Here is a 10,575-nt window from a genome sequence, read left to right as displayed (position 1 = left end):
GTGTTCTGGCACTTCTTCCCTAGCCACTCAGTATCATTTTTGATGCATTTATAATGAAGTTGAGCACACTAATTGTGAGAAATAGTAGTTTATAAGATAAAAACACCTTTAATCATGTGTAAAAATATACTGTTTATCATTCAATGTATCAGAATTGCTCGTGGAGGACTGGGGAAGCTATGCCAAAATAGTGCGAATTTAAGCTCTGCACAGCAGCGCGATGCAGGCTCAAAATTTGCACTGTTCTGGCACTGCTCTCCTAGCCACTCAGGATCATTTCTGATGCATTTATAATGAAGTTGAGTACACTAATTGTGAGAAACAATAGTTTAAAAGATAAATACAATTTTAATCATGTGTAAAATTACATTGTTTGTCATCCACCATGCATCAGAATTGCTCCTGGAGGACTGGGAAAGCTATTCCAGAAGAGTGCAAATTTAGGCTCTGCAGGGGCGGTGCAGGCTCAAAATTTGCACTGTTCTAGCACTGCTCCCCCAGCCACTCAAGATCATTTTTGATGCATTTATAATGAAGTTGAGTGCATTAATTATAAAAACAATAATTTATAAAATAAAAATACCTTTAATCATGTGTAAAAATACATTATTTGTCATCCAATGGATCAAAATTGCTCATGGAGGGCTAGGGAAGCTATGCCAGAACAATGTGAATTTGGGCTCTACAGCAGTGGTGCAGGCTCAAAATTCACACTGTTCTGGCACTGCTTCCCTAGCCACTCAGAGTCATTTATGATACATTTATAATCATTTCTGATGCATTTATAATCATTTCTGATGCATTTATAATCAAGTTGAGTACATTGATTTATGAGAAATAGTAATTTACGTGTAAAAATACATTATTTGTCATCCAATGCATCAGAATTGCTCCTGAAGGGCTGTGGAAGCTGTGCCAAAACAGTGCGAATTTGGGCTCTACAGCAGCGATGCATGCTCAAAATTCGCACTGTTCTGGCACTGCTTCCCCAGGCTCCCAGGGCCATTTCTAATGCATTCACAAAAACATTGATGGTACAAACTAGAAAAAACAATGATATACTTGATGAAAATAAGTTTGCAAAAATTGTATTGTATTCATAATAAGAAGTGATACATCATCTTTACAAAAGCTTTCTTACAATATTGAGCTTCCTTCTCTTGTTATTGGGCAGAGTGTGCTCAAGGAGTGATTGGGCTATTTCTTGAGGATCCTCTATGCCTATGCTTTTAGCTATACCTATACAAGCAAGAAGCTTACCCCTAAATCCAAAACCAAAAACATCAAAGGCAAGGGATTTTTTAATCAGAACTATACATTTGGTGCTCTGTGCCATAAAGGCTACACAGAGAACCTTAGAGAGGGCTTTCAAAAAGAAGAGAGTGAAGGCAGATTGAGGGGCGTAGTCCCTGTGGATAATGGCGATGCCATCCATATGAAGTCGACCAAGATAGTGCGCGAACGCAGCATCATGTCCATGGACCTTGGCCTGGTCTTTGCTCTCGCCGCATCTCCCAGTAAATGCGTCAATTTCAACCACCCTCTGCAATCAAAGGAAAAATCAAAATATTTTCTTATACATAATTACAAATGTTTCTAGGTTGTAAAAGGTCAATTATTACCTCTTGCTCAATGTCTTCTTTTGCCAAAGTGCTAGCGGAGAGGTCAATCGAGGACTTAGCCTCATCCTTTTTTGGTGCTTTGGTCTCCTCCATCACTCCAGCAGCAAGGGTATCCTTTTTAGCCTCTAGCTTGTCTTGTAAGGTTGTGAATTCCTCCTCTAGAACTAGGGCTTGCTCTGCGGTCTCAACCACAGTTTCCTTAACCAAAGCAACTGTCTCTGCGATAGATTTTCCAAGGGGTAATATAGCACTATCTAGGTGAGGACCGAGGTTGGACATATCAAGGTCCACCTCACATCGCGTGCATATAATGCACAAGCATTCATCCATTCTCAAGCCAGTTGCCTGTTCAAGGTCATGAAGAAATAAGTATTCTTCACCTTCCACCACAATGGTGCTCAAGAGATTGATCTCAACTCTGGCAGCACCTTGCTCTCCTCATGTGTGGGGAAGATGGCCCCGCATCTTCTACTACAAAGGGCTATTCAGCTGCAGATTGTGCACCCTCTGGAAAGTGCTCTGATGCAAGTTGCTCTTCCACACCAGCACTCGTTTGCCTACTGCCTTCACTTCCTTGTCATCTCTCAAATATCCTACCAACTGCAATGTAGGCATCTCTACCTTCTCATCCAAATCCTCATCGCTGATGAGGAACACAAAAGTGGCAAGCCATGAGAGGAACCTAGTTCCTAAATTGCCCTTCCTCCCCAACCTCTTCACCTTCTGCTTATTGATAGTATAGTAAGCTCCTGCGGGGATGCAGATGTCGATGAAGCATTCAAGGCACTGGATGTAGGGGCGGGCATATTGTTGAATGTACTTAAGCAGCTTAATAGGCACCCATCGATCATTGGGGCAATGGGGAAAGGAGATGGAGTGGGGAGCCAAGTATTGCTCCATGTATGCAATCTGCATCTCATAATGTTGGGACGCAAGGGCAAATGCCTTTTCAAAGTCGACTTCACGAACGAGAGAACATGACAAAGAGCTCGCTCTTGCCCACCCACGGGGTGGTGGAGAGGAACTCACAAAAGTTGTCAAAGTGGGTAGCCATGTGAATGCAAAGAGATAGTGTGAGCTCGTGCTTGGTTTCTATCTCGTGAAAATGAGAAGGAAGGCACCTGTGGCTATTTATAGTTAAAATTTAAAGTTTGGCCTTTTTACACTAGACCGCTAGACAAAAAAATTACAGTTTGTAAAAATATTAAGATTTCAATTAAATAAAGATTGGTTAAAAAAGAGCCTGCTACAAAATTACAAGCATGTCATCTAATCTAAAATTGTTATAATGTCTTCATTTTTTGCCCCTCTTGTGACATTTACTTCATGTTGATCTCCATCTCCTTGTTGACTTGAAAGCTTGTCATTGCCTTCACCTCGATCCTGAAACTCTTGCCCCTCACGTGCATCAAAATAGAGGCTATTTTCCCATATACTCAGTTCATCTTCAAGCTCTTCCACATGCCTACTATGTGTTGGTAGGGCTATGCACCTTACTGCTGAAAATTCAAGGTCCCCCATTTGCCATGGACATCATCTTGTACTTGACAAGGACTTGCCAAGTGTGGAAGCCCTCTCCCGAGAACTTCTTGATTTGAGTGTTGTCCTTTGACATTGGGTATTGAAAGAGGTTATTAGAGAGTAATGGGCTGATTTATGAAGAAGAAAAAACCAAAAATTTATGATATTTAGGCTTAATTAGAAAGAGAGAGGCTTATGAGAGTGCAACAACCCTAATCAAGAGAGAGGCTTATGAGAGTGCAACAACCCTATTTATGAGAGTGCATAAATAGGAGATTAAAATAGTAATTTTTATGGTTTAGCACTTAGGGTTTGTGCCCGATTACTAATTTTGATGGGGATTAGCTTCATTAGTGTTAAAGAACACTTTGTTTAGTGATTAAGATCACCATTAGTGTTTAAAAATATAATTAGTGCTTAAGAGCACATTTTTAACATCTAATGACACTTATTTTGGTGATTAGATTCACCATTAGTGTTTAATAACACTCTTAGTGTTTAAAAACACTTTGGAGTAGCTTCTCTTTGTTGGATTAGTAGCTTCATTAGTGTTAATCAACACTATTAGTGCTCATAAGCACACTTTGAAAAGCTTTAAAAACTTGAAGGTGATGTTGATGATGGAGCTTGATGAGAATGAGGCTTATGGATACCTCATGTGGTTGGCCACCACTTCAAAATCAAGATGAAGAATCAACAACAATCATTCACAACATCACTTGGGTGATTAGAGCAAGGAGGGAAGGATTAGAGCAAGAAAAAAATCAAATTTGAAGCTTTAATGGAAAGCTTCCATGGAGTTTGAAGAAGGGCCGCCTGGTTTTTTTGCTTGTAGCCGGCGCATCAGACCACCATTTGAGCTCAAATTTGAGCTGTGGACTCTTGACTCAATGGGCTTCACAAGCCCTAAGGCTATGCAACCTGTAATGGACTGTAGGTGACGTATTGCTCTACGACCACGACTGCAGCCAGAAAATGCACCGGGCTGCACCAGTCAGAATGCCGCCACAAGGAGCAGTCGAATCAGACCATTGACCGTACGAATCGAAGCACCTATGAGTCTTCTTCACTTCCCATGTTGAGAACTCCTCAAGATAAGGCCTCCACGAGTAGCTAGGGAGCCTCCACTGCCAGGGGGTTCAGCTCCACAAGTAGAAGATAAGGGAAAAGTGAAGAAAAATGACCTAATCTACACCACAAAGGGGCCTAATCAACCAAGGCTCTAGATACCATGTTAAGAAAACGTGGTGCTCATGCTAGATCAAGTGTGTGGAGGAAAAGAACTCACAAAATACAAGAAAACTATCTTGCTTATTAAGTTGTTTATGAATACAACTTGGCCTTGCTCAATACAAAATGCCTCCTAGCTCCACCTTTAAATAGTTGAGCTAGTGGACCTTAAGTCCATTCACACTCACACCCTTCTCTTCCCCTTCTACATAACCTTAGTCTCTTAATAGCCCCAACCCTGAATCTTGTTGGAGCCCAAACTCCATTCTCATCTCTTGTAACTTTGCTCTCTTTTTCATTGTCTTCATTCTTACAAAGCTGCAAAACATACATATAGCCACGCTTCTTCAATTCCCTCTTGAGTTATGTGCTATTGATCAAGGTTAAATTTGAGGTGCCAAAACCATGCAATGTAATGGTCTCCTTCCCATGCATAAACCTCAAAAAGCCTTGTTGCAAATTTATGGAGAAGGTTCCAAGAGTTGATAGCCAATCACACCCCAAAACCAAATCAATCGGCCCCATATCAAGCACTAACAATTCAACTTTGCAAGTGTACTCTTTTGAGAGTATCAATTCCATATTTTTGCAAATCATTGTATAATCCATGCTATCCCCGTTTGCTACTTCAACTTTTATCTTCATTGCCAATGCATCTAGGTATAATTTTAGATTTCCCAATGCTTTGTAGTGCACAAAACTATGTGTACTACCGTTGTCCACCAACATAAATACATCTCTTCCCTTGACCTTAGCTTTGAATCGGGCAAGAAACACTGCACACACCCAACTCCAGTCACAAGGACGCGCAACACAGTAGAGAGCATGGATCAAACCTGTACGATTGGCTAGGACTTCGTCCGCTTTAACCATGTGACCAAGGGGTGTTAAACAACTATGTTTCATTATTTCTTAAACTACTCAGTGGATATGTATGGAGTGCACATATTGAATATATATAAACAATGGCTAATGGTATTGTGCATCTGCATGACCAATCATTGCGTATGTATGGAGTATATGTAAACAGTGGTTAATGGTATTGTGCATATGTATGAAGTGTACTTATGGAATATATGTAAATGGTATTGTGCATTGCTCAATGTAGATTACTCTCTTCTAAGAACCATCATACCCACTTGTATTGGGACAATCCCACATAACCAATGATTGTGAGTATTTTTTGTAATAATTAATTTGCATCAAATTCATAGTGAGTAGAGTCTCTTCTTTGACATTGTGGCATGCCTTGTGTCTGTTTGCGTGCAGGGTGGATGCTTTCTTAGAAAACATGGATGCCAAAAACCTTTCATATTATGGAACTCCATGTGCCAAAGTAGCTTGCTTGTTATGGGCCAAATTTCCTATAGGTATGGGAGTGGAGATGGTGCCAGGTGATGGGTGCTTGAACTGGAATCAGTACTCAAAGGACTTGACTTGGGAAGCGGGACATGATTATGTGAATTTTGTACACCCTTTGATGTGATTGAAGATCAAGGGTGAGGAAAGAATGTGGAAAACCACAAGTGGATTTGTAGGAAACCATCCTCTTCAAGCAAAAGTGGTTTTCATGGATTCTTACCCTCTTCTTCATCTGTCCGTAGTATGGAAGAAGTCTACAATTGAAGGAGGATTGGGCTTAGCTTTTGGATTGCTAAACCATTGAGTAAGACATAATTCTATAATGGAGGGCTCTCAAGTTTTTTTGTCCCTCGCTACGGTGGTGGTTTCCTCCTTTGAAGAGAAAAGAAAATCTTATATATACATACATACATACAAACATACATATATATATATACATACATACATATACATATATATATATAAAATCTTGACTCTCCCTTCACAATTCGAGGACGGGCGATCATGATTTCTTCTCTTTTTCCCTGGGCGATGATGATGGCGATGAATTCAACCTGAAAGTTTTCTTTTTTTTGATGTGGGCACTTCTAAACAGCCATGAAGAAGGTTTACAACAATAAGCATATATATTAAGCTTATATTATTATTATTATTTTTGTAGTAATCGACGGATTTTTTTTCTCTCCTCCCCATCATTTGGCCTCCCCATCATTTGGCGGCCACTGGCTGCTGCGGTGAATTTCCCCTTACCTTTCTCTCCAAATCAACAGCATGAACCTTCTTCCCTCCCTTTTTATTTCTTCTTCTTTTGTGCGTAGCCGGCTACTTGTTGAGAAGGAGAGAAAAATGTGGTTATTTTAATTTTAAAGCTTTGTAAATTTTACACAAGAAAAGCTTAAATCCTTTAACCTTAAAGCTAAAGCTTTATAAGCTTATACAAGATTTTTAAAGCTTATCTTTAATACCATTCCAAAAACTCAAAGAAGAATAAGAGACTCTACTCAAAGGAAGAATTCAAAATTTCCAAGAATTATAGAAAATTACATGGATTTCTTTATATTATTTGGAAGCCTCTTGCAAACGAATATTTTCGGCGTTATTTCTCAGTAACAAGTGGGTAAAAACTTTAACGGAGGTTATTCTACAAAATATAACATCCCTTCTCAACAAGTTATTATTGGCCTTATTTCGGCATCAAGAAATTATTATCTTGGTTATCTTCTTCGACATTCTTCACTCTTTTGAAGTCTTCTTCTTCAACGAGTTATTATTTGGATTTATTATCGACATCAAGTGTTACTGGATTATTATTATTGTTGTTGGTCTGACACCATCGACTTTGAGTGCTTCAACAAGGCTTTCTTTCAAATATACGAGACTCAGATAAGTTTGTTACTTTTTCTATTTTATTTCTGCACTTCATATTATTTTGCTTCATTCTTCTACAATGGGAACCTATCCTCTACCTCCAACCATTCAAGAACAACTTCAATCACTTCAAAATCAGATTTTTGTTGAGAAGAAGTTGAGGATGAATTTAGAAGGCAGGTTATTCCACAAAAAGAGGCATAGACATGTTAGTGCTACATCTTCAGATTCCAATAGTGATCAAATTCAGAGAACCATACGAGCTACTCTCAAAGCTCAAGAGTCTAGAAAAGAAAATAAGATCAGTTGCAAAGATTTTACTTTCTAGAATTTTGATGGCAAGAAGGATGCTCGCACCATACTTGCTTGGCTTACTCAACTAAATGATTATTTTCTATGAGAAGGACAAAATCAAATGTGCTACCAATCACTTGGTGGACAATGCATATTGATTACCTAGTGGTATTGGCATAGTTTGATACCGTGCTTGACGGGTTTATGTTGTTGAGGTGTCACAAGTAGTGCCATGCTTGACAAATAATTTGTGGTCAAAGTGAAACAAGTGGACTATGCTACACAACTGCACACACGGTTGTGAAGTGAAACAAGTGGTTTATGCAATTGATGCACCATGCTCATTGGAGTGTAACAAGTGGTAACTCACACCATGCTAGATGATGTGTATATAATGATATTCTCATCATAGTGAAACAAGTGGTGAATATATGTTGTGTTTATGCCTATCAATGTTTCATATTGGGATTAATTGTACATAAGGAAATTAATTGGGATATGCTTACAAAAATAGGTGACGAGCAATGCATGTGTGTCTCACATAAGGGATCTTGTCTATATCATATTATTTTGTATTATTATTTGTGATTTGATGATGAGTACGAGGATCACTAATTTAGGTATCACACAAGTTTTGTTGTTGTAGCATTTTCTTCTACCCAACTGAGGACAGTTGCTTCCTCAATATAATATTTTATTATATTTTTGATGCATAATAGTCTTGATTTAATGTGTGCAAAAATTAGCTTAATGGAATGTGCGAATGTACACAAGGTTATTATATATATATATTTGTGCAAGTGTGCACAAAGTTATTTCATGTGTAAAGGCCAAATAGCATTTATATTCAGGCAAAGGCTTTTATATGTACAAACCTTAAGAACTTTCATATGGATAATAATATGTAAAGCGATACCCAAAAGTGGGAAAAGCAAGCCTAATTTGTTTGCTAAACTATTATTAGCTGTTTGGGCTATTTTCATGAATACAATTCTCTAAATACTCATGTTATGGAAGTGGAGCGACACGTATAAGGGGGGAGATCGCACCCAATCTTGTGTTCTTTGATGTTATGCTTTTGGGTTATGCTATGATATCTTTGATTTATTTTTTATGATTTATTAATTTGTGGATTAATAAATTCTCCATGTACCTTGGTCCTTGAAACATATTTGGTCTTCCTTAGCATTGCCCGGGTTTGAATCTCACTTGTGCCTCGCATGTTTTGAATGTGATATACACACTTGCCTATGCCATTGTCAAGTGTCCATGTGGGCTTTGTTGAAGCATTAGTCAATGGTGCTTCCTTGGGGCTATTCACGTGCCGTGCTACTTATTATACTAAATTCGACCAAGCCCATTATTAGCACACATGTGCATGGTCATTTTATTTTTTGGATATTAAAAATTTATTTCAAACCTTTCTTTTCTTGTAATTGTCGAGTGTCCATGTGGGCTTTGTTGAAGCATTGGTCGATGGTGCTTCCTTGGGGATATTCATGTGCCGTGCTACTTATTATACTAAATTCGACCAGGCCCATCATTAGCACACATGTGCACGGTCATTTTATTTTTTGGATATTAAAAATTTATTTCAAACCTTTCTTTTCTTGTAAAAAGCCAAAGGAAGAGGCCAAGGACGTTAAGGCCAAAGAGGTGAAAATTATGGAAGAGGTTGATGTAATAATAGCCATGAGGACTCCATAAATAGGGGGAGTCAAAGGAACACTCAAAGAGGCCAAGGTGGAAGATAATGCTCAAATTAAGGAGGCTATAATGCAAGAAGAGGAAAAAATAACAATGATGCTTGAAGCTACTATGGCAAGATAGGGCATTGGGCTCAAGACTGCTATTCAAAGCAAAGAGACATTAGGAATGGCACTTTAAAGCAAGGTAATTATGCCTCAAAACATAGGAGAGAGAAAAGAAGAAGACAAACATAACTTGTTTGCTATGCATCATTAGTCTCAATGTTCCGCATGCACAAATCACATGACTAGAAGATAAGACTTGTTTACATTAAAATAAGAAGTCACTGAGAAGATGTGTGTATTCATTGGAGATGATACATCACATCTTGCTATTCACATTTGGGACCTTTGGAGATTTTCACCGGCATGACATGGGGTCCAACACAAACACAAAGCATTAGAGGAGAAAAATATTATATAACCTTCATTGATGACTATTCTTTGAAAGCTAAAAGCAAAGCTTTTGATAAGCTTCAACAATTCAAAGCAGAAGTGGAAAAGCAAAGTGGTCTCACGATGAAAATCTTGAGAAATTGACAGAGGAGAGGATATGTCATGGGAATTTGACAAATACTTAAAGCAACAAGGTATCAAAAGGTAGTTGACTCCCAGATACACTTCGCAAAGGAATGGAGTGGCAAAAAGGAAGTATGAGCACATTGCAGAGATGGAAAGTGCCATATTAAATGAGAAAAACATTCCAGAGACTACTATTGGAAAGAGACATGTAATTATGCGATTTTCTTGGTTAATTGATCTCCAACATCGATTGATCCAAATATAACTCCGGGAGAGAAGTTCACAGGACAAAATACTAATGTAGCAAACTCGAAGACTTTAGATGCTTATGTTATCCACATGTGCCAAATGAGATACAAATAAAGGTTGAGCCAAAAGCTTTAAGATATGTGTTCATTGGAATTGATTTATAAAAGAGTCACGTCTACAAATGTTATAATCCTACAAACGAGAAGATGTATGTTAGTAGAGATGTTAACTTTGATAAGATGCATAGATGCTTTAACAAGCATGAAGCGATCATTATTAAATATGAGAGAAGTGAGACTACACCTTCACATAAAGAAGAAAAAGAGGAGAAGATGTCTCCATGGAAAGGAGGTCTTTGTACCATTACTAGTAGTGATTCCTCAAATCAATCAGGGGAGTGAAGATGAAGAAATTCAACCTCGAAGGTCTGGAAGGGTAAGCCATATGGTTCAAAGGTTGACCTATTACTCTTTTATGCTCAAACATTATGCTTATATGACAAAGGTGATAGAATTGGAAGAAGAAAAAAGGTTTAAGGATGCTATACAAAGACATAAGTGGAAGTGACCTATTACTCTTTTATGCTCAAACATTATGCTTATATGACAAAGGTGATAGAATTGGAAGAAGAAAAAAGGTTTAAGGATGCTATACAAAGA

Source organism: Cibotium barometz, chromosome 62 (genome assembly GCF_041138505.1).
Source record: "Cibotium barometz isolate CiBa-2024 chromosome 62, ASM4113850v1, whole genome shotgun sequence".
NCBI classification, from domain to species: domain Eukaryota; kingdom Viridiplantae; phylum Streptophyta; class Polypodiopsida; order Cyatheales; family Cibotiaceae; genus Cibotium; species Cibotium barometz.
This window is presented reverse-complemented; position numbering follows the sequence as displayed.